Source organism: Pseudophryne corroboree, chromosome 3, assembly GCF_028390025.1.
Source record: "Pseudophryne corroboree isolate aPseCor3 chromosome 3, aPseCor3.hap2, whole genome shotgun sequence".
In the NCBI taxonomy this organism is placed as follows: Eukaryota; Metazoa; Chordata; class Amphibia; order Anura; family Myobatrachidae; genus Pseudophryne; species Pseudophryne corroboree.
In genome coordinates, this window is record NC_086446.1 from 397,763,708 (window position 1) to 397,781,323 (window position 17,616).

The window sequence follows — 17,616 nt, forward strand, 5'->3', positions numbered from 1 at the left end:
GGGCAGCATTTCACACTAACGCATGCTGCTGAAAGCTGACCTGTACTCTTCTGTAGTGGCTGTTGGCAGTGCTGTGACCATATAGGGGGCACACTGCTGAAAGATGCGCTATACTCTGCTGAAGTAACTGTAATTAATGAGTCAGACTTCGGACACACAGGTAGCTGTGCTATGACTGTGAATAGAGGGCACGCTGCATGCTGCTGAAAGCTGCGCTATACTCTGCTGTAGTGGCTGCACTGAGACTCTGGACTCACAAGTGACTGTGTTGTATAAAGTGACTGTGTATAGAGGACATGCTGCGCTTTAAATTGTACTGGTTGGTGCATTTTACCTTAGTATGCTTTCACGTGCATCAGTAAGCCATGTGATCCATACAGTTTGAACTGAGCTGAAAGTTAAAAAATAAATAAATGTATATATTTATATAGCTATTGTTTGTACAGGTTGGGGCACTCTACTCTAGTGCATTTTGTTCGCGTGCAACTATAAGCCCTGTCATCCACGCAGTTTGAACTGAGCTGCCATACCAAGCCATGAATATATATATATTATATATATATATTGTTTGTACTGTTTGATGTCACTTTACCCTTGCGCCCTTTGTTCAAAGTCCTGTTACTCCACCCCCCCCTCCCCCCCCCCTCCCCCCCCCCCCTCCCCCTACACCCCCCCCCCCCCCTCACTCTGAAACTTATTATAAAGTCATATTATAAATAACGCTGACACATGTATGGTAAGTGATTTTTACAGTCAAACCACACTGGACATGCCCAATCTCGTCCGATCTTGGAAGCAAAGCAGTGTCGGGCCTGATCAGTACCAGAACAGGGAGACCACCTGGGAAGATCAGGTACTGTAACCAAACTATTTCAAAAAAAGCCTACATGAGCATGTCAGTATTATTATCCTGACTAAAAATAAGTATAATGTGTCACTTTCTATAATTATCCCGGTCTCTAATATGCACCTTACTATCCCAAATATGCTCTAAGCACTTATAAATATGCACTAAGCACTGTAATAGTTACCTCATTCCCTTACCATCCTAATCTGCACTTTATAAACCTGCACTAAGCACTATAAACATGCACGAAGCACTTTAACTTACTGTAAATATTTATTTGCATTAACTTATTTATAAACATATACTATTAATTTATGGTCAGATGTAGCTCTATCATCTTAATATTAAATACTGTACTATCAATAGATCGTTTTTATATGCATTGATTTCCTTTTCTTTTTATTATTTGTTTTTTATGCTGAGCAAACATCATAAATGTCTACATCGCTGATCTCCACTAAGATGGCCGCCGCATAGAGAGACTGAATGAAAAATCTATACAAAGATGGCCGCCGCTGAAATAATCTTGAACATACAACCCAGTCCTCTTGATCTCACTAGACGAGTGGAAATCGCGGGCGCATGCGCGGTCCCATTTCCGGAAGTGGGGCGGAAGTGACGCGACGCCAAGAAACCGGAAGTGGGGCGGAAAATACCTCGGCGCACCTTTTGAGAAGCTTAATCGGTTTTTTAAACTCCAAACTTGTTTGTAAAACATACAACTAACATGTTAAACTTATATACTATCTAATTATGTCACTCACTAATGTAAATTAATAGTATTCAGTTTGTCACATAACATCATGTGGTACTAACAGGAAGTGATGTCATAATTGACACTAGATTAGTACTGGTATAAATAGAAGTCTGGTCCCACTCTGCCAACACCCCTTGATGAAGTCTTAAGGACGAAATGCGTTGGGCTATCTGGCAGTGACTACATACCAAGTTAAGGAATTTTACTATTTATTCATTTTAACTGGTATTATATTTCTGTGTGTGTAGTTTTTTTATCCCATTTTTTAGAAAAGGTTTTTAGAAAAGGTTTTGTTATTTTAAATTTACACGGTAATAAACTGTATTTTATATTCTTAATTATCCACCTAAAGTGTGAGTTCTTCTAGACACCATTGGTCGCTAAACCCCCTCCCCCCAACTGTGTATTCAATTTTATGACATAGGGAACCGCCATCCCTATTCTGGGGGTAAGCAGACGCCCTATTAAAACTCTTAGGGAGTGTCAGATCTTATTGTTTGGTATAATCCATATTCAGGTTAAGTAAACGCTGGTGAACACACGTGGCGCAATAATTTCTTTTTATTTCTAAATTCTCGGGCAATTATTTTTATTGCTGCCTGGTGCATCACAACGTTTCTAGAAGAATGTGGAGAAATTCAGATAGAGCAACCAAAAGACAAAACTGGTGCCAAAAAATATTTAATGAGAAACAGCAACCCAATGAATCTTCACCACCATGTGATTTAGATGAATTATTTTGGGGTATAGAAAGACTCCTCACCAAAGAAGTGAAAACATGGTGGGACATTAAGGGTCTGGAACATTATATATCAGTTAATAGAATTCCCAGGGGGCTTAGACTCCTCAAACAACCCACATTCGGTAATCTTGACACAGCCTTTTTAGAAAAATGGGATAAAACACTACACAACTGTTCCATTGACCTCATGAAACTTCTGATTGAGGAAAAAAAGAACTCCCTCTTGGAATTAGAAAAGAGTATCCAGCATAAAGAAACAGAACTAGAACTGGAACCTTTCAAAGAGAAAGAGGACTATAAAATTAATGAAAAAGTTCTTCATAGAAAAATGGAACATATTGAAGGAGAAGTCACTAAGAATAAAGAAAAGAAATTTCTAAGGGACAAAACAGACTATGAACACGGAAAAATAAAGAATTGGAGTAGGTTTGGAACCATGAATCAGCAAATTAACCGAACAGATAGACAGTATTGGAAAACCGTTCCAATAAAAAGAAGACCATCACGGAATCTAGAAGGAAATACACCATCTCCGACTGTAAGGTTGCAGAACAGATTCACAACACTACAAAGATTCAATTCTAATAGTGACCAGGCTTTTTTAGCCCAGAGAACAGGAACAAGACCAAAAGAAGCTACAAGAAATTCCCTGAAAGAGGATGTCCGCCTTGCATCACCGCTGAAAAGAAGGTATACAGAAGAAGAGGAAAACGGGGCAGTAGGAGGAAGAGAGAACAAGAAAAGAGCGCTATAATGACGGATACAAAGGAAAAAGGAATTTTCAACCTTTCAAAACACACATTATCAAAACCAGAGATATCGTTGCTCAACAAAGGTCTCACATTTGCACCCACAGGTGGTCTCAATAAATTTGAGACCTTCATTGATTTAAACAAGTTCATTAGAAAATTAACACTGAAAAGACACTTTCTAAAGAAAGATAATGCTATTATCAGTAATTATGAATCCCAATCAAAATCAGGTTTAAAACCAAATTCCAAGTTTTATCCATTGGAGTCGAAAGGCAGCAATATCAATATATTTTATGAAATGGTAAAAAAGGATCTATGCGACACCGATCTAGAGAAAATTAAGGAGAAGAACATCACGAATCGAGAAAAAGAGGCATTAAAAAAGCTACAGAAGAATCAGGAAATCATTATAAAACAAGCTGACAAAGGGGGGGGTCTGGTTATCATGGACCGTGAAAAATACATTACAGAAGCAGAGAGATTACTGGGAGACAACACTTCCTATATGAAATTGTCCAATGACCCTAAAGATGTCTTCATCGAAGAACTGAGAACACTTCTAGTGCGTGGTCTACGTACGGACATTCTTACGAAGGGAGAATTTCAATTCCTGATGAAATCAGATCCCATTACCCCTATCTTCTATTTCCTGCCAAAAATCCATAAAAATCTGGAAAACCCGCCCGGAAGACCTATAGTGGCGGGTATTGATTCGCTCACATCAAACTTATCAGAATATGTAGACGTCTTCTTAAAATCCTACGTAAAAGATTTACCATCATATCTAAAGGACACCACTGCCGTATTGAACTCCCTAAAAGACTTTGTGTGGAAAGACACCTTCAAGTGGGCAACAATAGATGTTCAATCATTATACACCTGTATAGACCACCAAAAAGGTGTAACTGCATGCAGAGAATTTATGGAGAATGATACAACACTAACAACCTCCCATAAAGATTTTATCTGTGATGTCATGTTTTTTATCCTTCAACACAATTATTTAAAATTTTTAGACGACTTTTACTTACAACGATGTGGGACCGCTATGGGTACGATTTTTGCACCAAGTTTCGCAAATCTTTTTATGGGCAGTTGGGAGAAGAATTTTATATATGGCAACCATGATTTTAAGGAACACCTGATCTTTTACCGTTGCTACATAGATGACATTTTAATCATCTGGGATGGAACAGAAGAAAGATTTTATGAATTCCTTGAATATCTGAGCAACAATGATATGAATCTCGTTTTTACATCCAAGATCAACCAAGAGTCTATTGAATTTCTTGATCTGGTTCTAATGGGTAAGGACAGTAAAATCGAGACAAAAAACTTCATCAAGCAAGTCGATACAAACAGCTACCTGCACTACAGAAGTAATCACTTAAAGAAATGGAAAAATAATATCCCCTTCTCCCAATTTAACAGGATAAAGAGAAACTGCAGCAATCAGGAAGAATGTGAAGCCCAAATCGAGAAGTACAAACACAGATTCAAGGACAAAGACTACCCAACGAACATCCTGGAAGAAGCAGCCACCAAAGCGAAAGCACTAGAAAGATCCACACTGCTAGAGTATAAGACTAAAGAAACAAAAAAGGACTCTATTTCTTTCATCACCACATATAACCGTCATGAAAAAACCATTAGAGACTCACTCAAGAACCATTGGGGAATCCTACTAATGGATCCAGTACTCAAAGAAATTCTGCCTCCTCGCCCCGAGATCATCTTTAGAAAATCAAAAAATCTTAAAGATACACTAGCCCCCAGCATGCTACGTAAGGATACCAAAGAAGATGTACGAATGCCAAAATGCACTGGATCCTTCAAATGCGGCCGATGTAATATCTGCAGGTATCTACACCCAGTAAGGAAGACATTTACGGACACGGAAAAAAGGGAAGTTCATAAAATCAAAGACTTCATAAACTGTAACACCCAATCAGTGATTTACTTATTAGAATGTGGGTGCGGAAAGCAATATGTGGGAAAGACAAAGAGACCCCTCAAAATAAGAATCCAAGAGCACGTCCGCAATATAAAAAACAGAATAGAAACACACGCGGTATCCAGACATTTCAACATAGCACATGACTCCAACCCAGAAGCATTGACTTTCAAAGCTATCGAACTTGTGAAACTGGGTGAGAGAGGTGGCGATCTGGCCAACAGACTCTCACGCAGAGAAATGTACTGGATCTTCCAACTGCAGACACTTCACCCAAAGGGATTCAACGACTACTATGAAATTGCTACATTCCTGTAATCTCGTTCCTGGCATCAGGATCACACGGTCGGATCCTCAATCAATCAATTACAGTATCTAACCCTGAGCACTGGTTAACTACCCATACCCCCCCACTCCCCACTCCCCCCCCCCAGCCCCCCCCCCCCCCTCCCTCCCCACCCACCCCCTCACTCTGAAACTTATTATAAAGTCATATTATAAATAACGCTGACACATGTATGGTAAGTGATTTTTACAGTCAAACCACACTGGACATGCCCAATCTCGTCCGATCTTGGAAGCAAAGCAGTGTCGGGCCTGATCAGTACCAGAACAGGGAGACCACCTGGGAAGATCAGGTACTGTAACCAAACTATTTCAAAAAAAGCCTACATGAGCATGTCAGTATTATTATCCTGACTAAAAATAAGTATAATGTGTCACTTTCTATAATTATCCCGGTCTCTAATATGCACCTTACTATCCCAAATATGCTCTAAGCACTTATAAATATGCACTAAGCACTGTAATAGTTACCTCATTCCCTTACCATCCTAATCTGCACTTTATAAACCTGCACTAAGCACTATAAACATGCACGAAGCACTTTAACTTACTGTAAATATTTATTTGCATTAACTTATTTATAAACATATACTATTAATTTATGGTCAGATGTAGCTCTATCATCTTAATATTAAATACTGTACTATCAATAGATCGTTTTTATATGCATTGATTTCCTTTTCTTTTTATTATTTGTTTTTTATGCTGAGCAAACATCATAAATGTCTACATCGCTGATCTCCACTAAGATGGCCGCCGCATAGAGAGACTGAATGAAAAATCTATACAAAGATGGCCACCGCTGAAATAATCTTGAACAAACAACCCAGTCCTCTTGATCTCACTAGACGAGTGGAAATCGCGGGCGCATGCGCGGTCCCGTTTCCGGAAGTGGGGCGGAAGTGACGCGACGCCAAGAAACCGGAAGTGGGGCGGAAAATACCTCGGCGCACCTTTTGAGAAGCTTAATCGGTTTTTTAAACTCCAAACTTGTTTGTAAAACATACAACTAACATGTTAAACTTATATACTATCTAATTATGTCACTCACTAATGTAAATTAATAGTATTCAGTTTGTCACATAACATCATGTGGTACTAACAGGAAGTGATGTCATAATTGACACTAGATTAGTACTGGTATAAATAGAAGTCTGGTCCCACTCTGCCAACACCCCTTGATGAAGTCTTAAGGACGAAACGCGTTGGGCTATCTGGCAGTGACTACATACCAAGTTAAGGAATTTTACTATTTATTCATTTTAACTGGTATTATATTTCTGTGTGTGTAGTTTTTTTATCCCATTTTTTAGAAAAGGTTTTTAGAAAAGGTTTTGTTATTTTAAATTTACACGGTAATAAACTGTATTTTATATTCTTAATTATCCACCTAAAGTGTGAGTTCTTCTAGACACCATTGGTCGCTAAACCCCCTCCCCCCAACTGTGTATATATATATATATATATATATGTATGTGTGTGTATGTATATATATATATGTGTGTATGTATATATCTATCTATCTATATATATATATATATATATATATATATACAGAGAGAAAGAGAGAAAGATAGATTTATTGTTTGTACTGTTCCATGCACTGTGCCCCAATCCGCTGTGGAAATGTTTTATAGGTGCGCTTTCAACTGCTGTGTGTCTGTGCTGCTGCTCTGTTATTATTATTATTAACAGTTTCTTATATAGCGCGGCAAATTCCATTGCGCTTTACAACTGGACACAATGATAAGACAAAACTGGGTAATAACAAACAGTCATAGAGGTAGGAAGGCCCTGCTTGTAAGCTTACAATCTATAGGGAAATAGGCATGTATACACAAGGATAGGTGCTATCTATTGCATAGTTGTCCACCAGATTGCAAAGGTTCTTGTTGGGCTGCATGATATCACATCACAGCAGTGATGAACCAGGGACAGAAGAAAGGGAAGGTGAAGAAAGATAAAATATGTGGAGGATATGTGTGGACTGTACAGTTGGGATATAATTGTATAGGAAAGCTTATGAAGGTACTGTTAGCGGTTCTGGAATTTGATACGCTTGCCTGAAGAGGTAAGTTTTCAGGGAATGCTTGAAAGTCTGCAGACTAGAGTAGAGGCTTATTGTGCATGGTAGGGCATTCCACAGCGTGGGTGCAGCCTGAAGAAAGTCCTGCAATCGTGCATGGGAGCAAGTAATGAGTGTGGATGAGAGACTTAGATCTTGTGAAGAGCGAAGGGGCAGGGTTGGGACATATTTTGAGATAAGCGAAGAGATGTATGTTGGTGTAGTATGGTTAATAGCCTTGTGTGTGAGTCATTGGCATTTCTATAATGGGTGCATTGTGTGTGGTGCACACAGGCCCCTGGGTCCAGGGGGGCCCACACCGCACACACTGCACCTATTTAATATACTTACCATTCCGGAGTCCCACGGTGACTGCTCTCTAGTAGAGGCATAAATCACTCGGGAAATGGCCGCCGAGGCCATTACCAAGTGATTTGCGCATGCTCACTGGAGACGTCCCCAGGAATACTGCGTAGGTTCCCGGAGGCATGCGCATGTGCAGTAGACTCTTGCAGTATGCCACAGTCTACTTGCTGCCGGAGAGGAGAGGGCCAGCGACAGAAGCTGCACGCGGGTCCTCTCCACTCTTAAAATGCCCCTGGTGGGGTATGTGGCCTAGCTGTAGAGGAGAACAGACGTGCCTGAGGGGAGCTCCTGCAGCTTGGGCCTTTAAGGTGTCTCACGCACATTATTCACCCATTCTGGCTGCTGCTGTGTGCCTCGCTGTCCCCCCCTGAGGTGTCCGGGTGTGAGCTGCGGAGTCGGGGAGCAAATTGGAGCTCCTGCAGACTGCAGCCTACCTGGGCTCTCCGGACCGGAGCCTCGATTTCTGCGCCGACCCGCCGCTGGCTTCCGGGGACGGGGATTCATCAGACGGTTGCCCGCTCCCCCCCCCTGACGTTCCTGTGACTGCTGGATACTGCCTGGGGGTCCTATCTGCTTATCCAGCCCACTCTCTTGCCTGGAGGCTGACGGACCGCGGCCTGGCCTGCCCGCCTGGTGAGACGTGCGGTGGCCATATTGGTGGAGTCCCCTACGAGCACTCTCCTGCTCCTCCGCCTACCATCTACTGGCCCGGGCTCTGGACTCCCCCCTACTATCCTGGTGACCCCCGGAGATGACCGCTAACTACCGCGGGGCCCAGGGAATAACTAATTAACCCCCGCGAACTGGTCCGGGATTTCAGGCTTGTTGTAGCCCTGCCTCCTGGGCTCCATGATGTGGGGGACCCGTGCGATCCGGAGCTGCAGGCCTCCCTGTGGGTTCTCCTGCTGGCCTTCTGCATTTATTGAGGCCTTGCTGTTCTATCCGGCGGCTGGGGAGGGATCCCTGCACTATTCTACACTATACCTACACAGAGGAGTCATTCCTGTTGGGCCACGGTGGTCATTTTCCTCTCACTGTCCCGGCCTCTCTCAGCTTGGAAGAGCCTGTCAGCCGCCCTCAGACATCCTCTGTTATTTTACATCTACTGCCTGGACCCCCACGGGCTCCTGAAGTAAGGTGAGCGTCCATCCTCCCTTGCTTGCCCCTTGTTGCCTCTTAAACCTGCTGCGACACCTATTCCACAGGGATTTCCACCTGTCCCTTGGCTGGTCAGGGATCAGTGGTAGATTTCCTGGATAGTTGCGGGATGCATCACAAGCATACGTGTGGCTACAGTCTCCTGCTCCTCCTACCGTGGTGATCCCCACTCCGTTTCTAAGCTTCTTAGACGCTCGATGAGCCACATGGGGCTCATGTCTCCCTAATCACAGTGACCTTCCAGTGACAGGGGACTCTGTCGCATATATTGCAATACACTACTATATTGATCCGGGACTCTGTGCCAACAATGTCTCAAAAAAATCACAAGAACTCCCTAACGCCTAAACCTAGTATCTTACGCGCTTGTGAGAGGGCCGATTCTTCTGCCCAGAATTCACCCTCCGCTGAGCAATCATCTGATTCTGCCGACACCGCCACCTCCGCTGCCCCACTTTCCACCCAAGATATTGTGGCTATTGTCACAAAGACAATTCAATCCGAAATGAGGGCGGTCTTAACTGAATTTAGAACTGAACTAGCTGACCTAGGTTCCCGCACCGACTCCTTGGAGCGCAAGGTCGACGAAGTTTGCCATTTTCAGGCTGTAGTTGAACAGGAACTCTCGGACATTCGTGCTGATATAGAAGTGTACAGAGATCACTTAGAGGATATTGACAACCGTAATCGCCGGAATAATATCCGTTTTCGTAACATCCCTGAGGATGTGTTATCTGAGTCTCTCCCGGATTACCTTGAGAACCTTTTTCTGCAGCTGGTCCCTGGTATCTCCAAGACCCTCCTTCACTTGAACCGTACCCATAGGGCCCTCCTTCCTAAACCACCCCTGAACCAACCGCCACGTGACGTTATTATACGTTTTCATTACTACACTACCAAGGAGTGAATTATGCTGGCGGTTAGAGGAATACCACTGGTTTCTTATTCTGGCTCCCAGCTACAGTTCTTCCAAGATCTCGCTCCTTCTACTCTTAAAAAATGCAGAAACTTCATCACTATAACTAAGGCACTCCGTGCCCACTTCATCAAATATAAATGGGTCTTCCCCTTTCAATTGCAAGTTACTCAGAATGGAACGCTGTTTACTATTAAAACCCCATCGTAAGGATATGATCTACTTAAGACACTTGGCATCTTTGAAGACATACCTGAGTTGATACGGAACCAGTTGTAACCCTCTACCTCTGGCCTCAGGGCCCCAGCTCCGGAATGGTCTTCCACATGAACATTCTCTAGTATTTAGTGACCTCACCTTCGTTAATGGGATTTCTACTGTTTTGTTTTCTTTCACGGTTTTATCTTTTTCATCTTAACACTTTATATGCTTATCTTACCATGTTACTGAGGGCTCCCCACTAGTGGGCGGTCCCCGTCTTTACTGTTTAGTTACTTTATTGCATAGTCATTAGCAGATCGTCTCTATGTTTTTCTGTTTTCTTTTTATTGTTTAGGTAGTTTATATATCTAGTTATTTACCGATGTCGTTGAATGTTTTTTTCTATTGTCTTGCTCTGTCTAGACTGTTTGATATTTCCATACATGCCACAATGTTGCAATTTTTTTCTACCCCTTTTATTCCCCCTGTCACTTATAATTGCCTTTATATGTTTCTTCTCTTTCTCTTAGCTCTTTTGCTACAAACCCAAGCCCCCCACCAAAGGGTGCGCCCGGGCGGCGCTTATCCTTTCCTTGTTGGACCCAGCCCTTTTATAGGAAAGGGTCTCTCCCTTCTGTATGCTTATACAGATTCTTTCCCCTTTTCTCTCTCTTCTTCCTTCTCTTCTCCCATTTTTCCTGTCCATAGCCGGTGCGGTCCCTACCTGCCTTTCATTTTTTACTATCCTCACCCTTTCCTGCCATGACCTTAAGCATTTTATCGATTAATGCTAACGGCCTCAACTCTCTCACCAAGCGTGCCATGGCCATCCAATTATTTAATAGACGGAAAGCCGATACAGGTTGAGTCTCCCTTATCCAAAATGCTTGGGACCGGAGGTATTTTGGATATCGGATTTTTCCGTATTTTGGAATAATTGCATACCATAATGAGATATCATGGCGATGGGACCCAAGTCTAAGCACAGAATGCATTTATGTTTCATATACACCTTATACACACAGCCTGAAGGTCATTTTAGCCAATATTTTTTATAACTTTGTACATTAAACAAAGTGTGTGTACATTCACACAATTCATTTATGTTTCATATACACCTTATAAACACAGCTTGTAGGTCATTTAATACAATATTTTTACTATCTTTGTGTATTAAACAAAGTTTGTGTACATTGAGTCATCAAAAAACAAAGGTTTCACTATCTCACTCTCACTCAAAAAAGTCCGTATTTCGGAATATTCCGTATTTCGGAATATTTGGATATGGGATACTCAACCTGTATTGTTTTGCCCCAGGAGACCCACTTTAAATATCCCCATCCCTCGATGTCCTGTAAGCAATTTCCACATGTTTACTACTCTACTATGCCTGCCAAGCGTAGAGGCACAGCTATCATGTTACGTCGTGGTCTCCCCATAGTTGTCCATGATACCATATCGGACGCCCAGGGCCGCTACGTTATTCTCTCATGCTCCTATAATCAGGTGCCCCTCATTCTGGACTCCATATATGCACCTAATGTACAGCAGGGTTCCCTTTTCACTGCCTTTTATGATAGTCTGTCCCAGCTCCCTACTGGCATGACTATTATTGGAGGTGACTGTAATGTTATAGATAGAACACAAAAATAATCCCGCACCAGTAACCACTTATCTATGCAAATTGTTCTCTTTCCCTTCTATCCCTTTATTGTATATAGGTCTGAATATGCCTATTATATAACTGATTAGGGAGTGCCACCCATGGCTTAAATAGTAAACACAAACACACAGAAGAGCAGAAGCTGTATTCTGGGTGCACTGAGAACTTACAATTAAGTCTAAAACATAACTTTTATTAACATATTTTTAATATATTTTTATTTTCAGCCAGTATGAAATATTAAAAACGAAAAAGAAGTGTGAATATAGAAATGAAAATAGTGTATTAAAACAGTATTAAATGTTTCAAGCAGAGACTGGTATGCTAAATTCATGAGGAAATCTCCTCCATTCAAGGCTTTGTAGCCCCCGCTGCAGAGTGTAAAGTTTGTCTGTAATGTGCTTGTTATGTCACCTTCTAAATTTATTCTCCTATATTGGAATCTTGGAGCTACCTCACAGTCACAGTTAGTTGTCTGCTATAATCAGTAGAATTGTCACTTATTTATATATTCATTCACAGTATCCTAGCGACAATCCTTTATTCAATGACAGGCACTGTCTACTGTCTCCATTGTTTCAATTTCTTTAGAAGGTGTGTGGTTGAAACAAATGTTAGCTTCTTATTATATCTATACACATTGATACACTATGGGATAGTATCCTGGGATCAGTTAATGCTTTTGCCACCTGTGTTGCTCTCCAAATTATTCCCAGGTGTACGTTATTGTGAGGGATTGTCCTTTAATTCCTTATATGATACTTGTAATCCTTATAGATTGTGCTTTATGAACATTTCAAATGGACAAGTCACTCCCCTCACAACATGTTGGACAAATCGTATACTTTCCTAAAGTGAAGCGGCATATACAGTACCAATCTCTAGTGAGCGGTATTGAACTGTGTCTTACTACGTCCGTGCTGCAGCCGTCTAATGGCCGCTAGCCGCCGCTTATTTCCAATAGTGTCTTATACGCTTATGGCCACTCCGTTTCTGTCAGCTGTGTGCGGCCCGCTAACCGGCGCTCTCACCGCCGCAGCCTGTACACTACTGCACTATCTCACGGAGGTGGTCAGATCAATCACATATGACCGCCTCGTGTCTGTGAGCTGTGTGCGGCTCGTTCTACCTCCGGCACTCTCACCGCCGCAGCCTGCACACTGCTACACTACCTCACGGAGGTGGTCAATAAATTATTACAGTAACATTTGAGCATTCAACACATAGACATAATTCTCTGCAGCGGTCTAAGCTATCATAACAGTCTCTGTGAATGCCAACGCAAGTTTCACAGTAGGCAGCTTCGTCAGGGCATCAACCCGTTTACATCTGTTCACGGGTTTATATACCCCTCCGTCCTATCTGATTGGTAAAATGGTCAGTTCTTAGCAAATCCGTATCATGTTATTTCAGGCATCTATAAAATGCAGACTTATCACACTCCATCATCAGATCTATTAATAATTATTATTCATAGGGATGATGATCTGCTATTCAGGGTATCTAAAGATGTTCAATTTTATTCATAATTGGTACACACATTTTTATCTTTTGATATCTAATCTATGTAGAGTCCATAAGTTCAGTAATAATTAAACAAATATATCTAAATTTATTGATATTTTGATTTTATACTAACATATTCCAGATAGAAAATTCTAAATAGTGCACATAATAATTGTCATACTGCTTATACAGTCAGCTTCGGTCAATTTCAGGATGTGTAAGGAGTATATATAATAATTAAAAATATTTATAGATATTATACAGTCCAATATTAAATATTTAATGTCCGTGAATAAAAATATTAATAAATGTGCCCCTATTAAATCAGTGTCATACAATAGTGTTGTGTTCACATAAATCTTTAAATATACTTAGGTGACCTAGTGGGATTTTATTTGATATAAATCCAATCGTGCCTTGGATGTCATATTATCATAATATTCCTGTGCACTATTAGGTGTGACATTGATGTCAGTGTTATTCTTATTTGCATCACTTGTTGTTGTGTTAAAACTACTAGTGCTTTAAATTCTAAAACTACACTGCACTCTTCCATTGTGTAACAAAACTTAAAACAGTGATAAGAAAAATTTAAAAATAAGAAAAATATTAAAAATATTTTTTCTTTTTTAGTATAATAATGTTGGACAGTATTAGTTATTTCACTTCTATTTAGATATTCACTCTTATAAACATTAATTAGAGGTTGGTCGATAATATATTGCATTCTAATTTGAGATGTCCATTTATCTTGTGCATTATCTCGACCCCCCATCTTCCCTACTATCCCCTTCACTCACATACATGGTAAGTATATGATTATCTTACACATGTAGTGTCCCCATTTATTATTATTTTCTGTTCAAATAATTCCATCCTTTATCTCCTATTTGTTACTACAATAGTATCCAATGATTACCCTCTTGGATGTCTATATGGCTCTTGATCAATGTATCAGTTATCTATTGGGAAGTATGCTTATTAAATCTCCCCTTGATCTGATAAATGTAATCCTATCTTATGCCCAGATTCTCCATACCCATACCCTTCTTGTACAATAGTTATTATAATCTTAAATCTTGATGGTTCTACCTACTGTTCTCTACATAGTCCTCTCACATTACTTCCAATGATTAACATCCTATGCTCATTTCTGTCTGTTTCCCTACCAGATACTTCTAGATCTAATTGGACCTTCACGTATTACTTGACATGATTCCATAGGTCTTCCTATGTCCCCTGGTCATGTTATCGATATCCAATCCTGCTTTAAGATTTGCTCCTGTAGGGATATTTCGTGTACCCTAGGATCTTATATCGCAAACCTGTGACTCCTGTCAGTTTGGATACAGTTCCTCTTGAACATTCATTCTAAATAGGAGGAAAATTGATTATGTTCATTGAGTCCTTCTGGTTCCAAGCTGTTCATCAGAAAAATCCATCTAGTTTCTTTTTTCATAAGTTCTCTCTTTAGGTCTCCTCCTCTAATTCCCAATTGTATTCTCTCTAATCCTTTGATCTTCAGACTTTCTGGATTTCTTCCATGTTTAGTACGAAAGTGTCTTGCCACACTCGTCAAGTTCCTGAATCTCATTCAGTCATGCTCCGCATTTTTTATGTTCCTGATGTGTTCCATCAGCCTCATTCTCATCTGTCTGCTTGTTAATCCTATATACCTCAGTCCACAATCGCAAGTCAGGCAGTATATAACCCCTACTGTTTTGCAATTTATGAATTCTTTGATAGGATGTATCTTCCCATATCTGTCCTCAATGTCCTTACATTGCTCCACGAATCCACATGTGTTGCAGTTGCCACATTGGAAACAGCCTTTGGTCTTCCTCTCGCTCCTTTTCTGATTCTCAAAGTGACTGTATTAATTTGTCCCTTAGGCTTGGTGATTTCCTCCAACTTGTGTTCACCCTCTGACCTAATGATTTTGCCATGATCTTATCATTGGTCAGGACTTTCCAGTGTTTCTGGAGGATCTGCTGTATTGCCTCCCACTCATTACAAAAGGTCCCTATGAATCTAATCGTGGGGTCAATGTCTCTATCTTTGTTCTTTGGACAGATAAGGGAGCTTCTATCTTTTGTAACCGCTGCTTTCTAGCCTTTTTTGATAGCTGTTTTGCTGTATCCTCTTTGTTCTAGTCTCGTCCTCAGTTCTCCAGCCCTCTGACCAAATTTTTCTTCACTGGAACAGTTCCTATGTGTACGCAGAAACTCTCCCTTTGGGACACCCTTAATTGTGGCTGGTAAGTCTGAACTGTGTGCATGTAATATGCTATTGCTTGCGGTGCTTTTTCTAAACATGTCTGAGGCCAATCTTCCTTCATCATCAACTTCAATGATGAGGTCCAAGAATGTGATTCTCGTCTGGCTGATTTCTGATGTTAATTTAAGGTTCAGAGAGTTCATATTCAATTTCTCAAGAAATTCTTTCAGAAGTTCAACATCACCCACCCAGATAATCAATATATCATCGATATATCTTGCCCAGCTCATTATGTGTCCTGTATACAGATCATTTTCTGACGAAAACACATGCTTCTTTTCCCACCACCCGAGGTACAGGTTGGCATACGTCGGTGCACACGTACTGCCCATCGCTGTACCACGGGTCTGTAGATAAAATCTTTCATTGAACCCAAAGTAGTTCTTAGTTAGGATAAACCTTAATAATGTGATGACAAATTCATCAAAGGGATCCTTCCCTTTAGTGTTTAGAAAATAATTCACTGCTTGGATTCCTTTCTCATGATCTATGCTCGTATAAAGAGACTCCACGTCACAGGTACACAATCATGTTTCTGGGGTGACCACCAGGTTATCTATTTTCTTAAGTACATCCATAGTATCTCTTGTATATGATGGGAGTTCAGTCACAAAGCCTCTCAGCTGCTTATCCACAAACGTACTTGCTTTCTCTATTAGTCCCCCTATTCCTGAGACTATGGGTCTTCCAGGTGGTCTATTCATGTTTCTGTGGATTTTTGGGAGGGCGTAAAAGGTGGGTATTTTCTGTTTTTTCACCTCCAAATATTCTCTCTCTCTTTTGCTGATCACTCCCTTTACATATTGCTCTTCTATCATGTTCTGATATTGTTTTAAATAGTTGGCCGTGGGATTGAATATTAGTTTTTGATAACACTCTCCGTTATTAAGTTGTCTCATAACTTCTTCTAAATATAGTTCCTTCTTCCAAAGTACTATATTCCCCCCTTTGTCTGAGGGTTTTATTTCAATCTCATGCCACTCTTGAATTTCTTGTAGAGCTTTATGCTCTTCTTTTGTAAGGTTAAATTTTTTCATTAGATTTTTATTCTGATATAATTTATCTAGGTCCCTGTAAACTAGTTCCATATACACCTTTGCTTCTGGAAAGACATGAAAGCTAGGAAAGAATGTCGATCTTTTTTTAAGGGTAGTATCTCTTTGTATTCCTGTTGATATGGAGCTTTCTTCTTCTATCAGTAATTCTTCCAACATCCTAAGACCCTCTTCGTCATATTCGTCCAATGTGGAATTATCATATATTTTGTCATCACTTATTTATTTGGACATGAAGAATTTCTTCAATAATATTTTTCTCACAAAGAGATTTAAATCCTTTTCAACATTGAATCTATTCATTGGTTGTGTTGGAGAGAATGACAATCCCTTGAAGAGGACACTATAATGATGTTCGTCCAGTATCCTATCAGAGAGATTTATTATCCTCAGGGTATCCTGTTGTTTCATCTCCTGTAGCTGTTGTATTTTTTCTGAGGATTGGGTCGCCAGTCTCCTCTCTCTCTCTTTCTTTGATTTCTTGCTGTTGTGTCCCCTCCTTGTTCTTTTATAGGGCCTCTTGAGTCCGCTTGACCTGTCCCTAAAAAATGCTGTTGTCTCTTAGTTCCTGGATTCTTTCTATTCTCTGTGGAATAGTCTGAAAGTTCTCCATCTGTTGTTTCAAATTCTGAGGTTGAATTACGATCACTAGTTTTCCTAGTTCCCCTGAAATTTTTATTTTTATTCCATTTGAACACAGAGTCAGTAGAATAGTCATTCTTATCCCTTAAAATTTTTTGTGGTTTTCTTTCAATTAAACTTTTTTCAAAACTCTCAATCTCTGTTTTCTGTTTCTGATATGCTTTCTGGAACACTTCTAAATTTTCATATTCCTTCAATTCTGCACTAATTTCTGTTATATCCTCTGTATATTGTTTTAATCTTAATTCGTCATGTTTAATCAGGATATTTATCAGGTCATGCGAACATCTTAATAGTGCTCCCTCCCACTCTTTTTTCGGGGTATCCTCTAGTTCATACGCTGGAAAAATCTTAGGGCGCAACCCCCTAG

General features: G+C 40.4%; 2 pseudogenes; both read left to right on the plus strand.

Annotated features, from left to right (window-relative positions):
• Positions 1–745: 745 nt before the first annotated feature.
• Positions 746–865, plus strand: LOC134895467 (5S ribosomal RNA; annotated as a pseudogene).
• A 4,717-nt stretch (positions 866–5,582) lies between these two features.
• Positions 5,583–5,702, plus strand: LOC134895468 (5S ribosomal RNA; annotated as a pseudogene).
• The last annotated feature ends 11,914 nt before the right edge of the window (positions 5,703–17,616 follow it).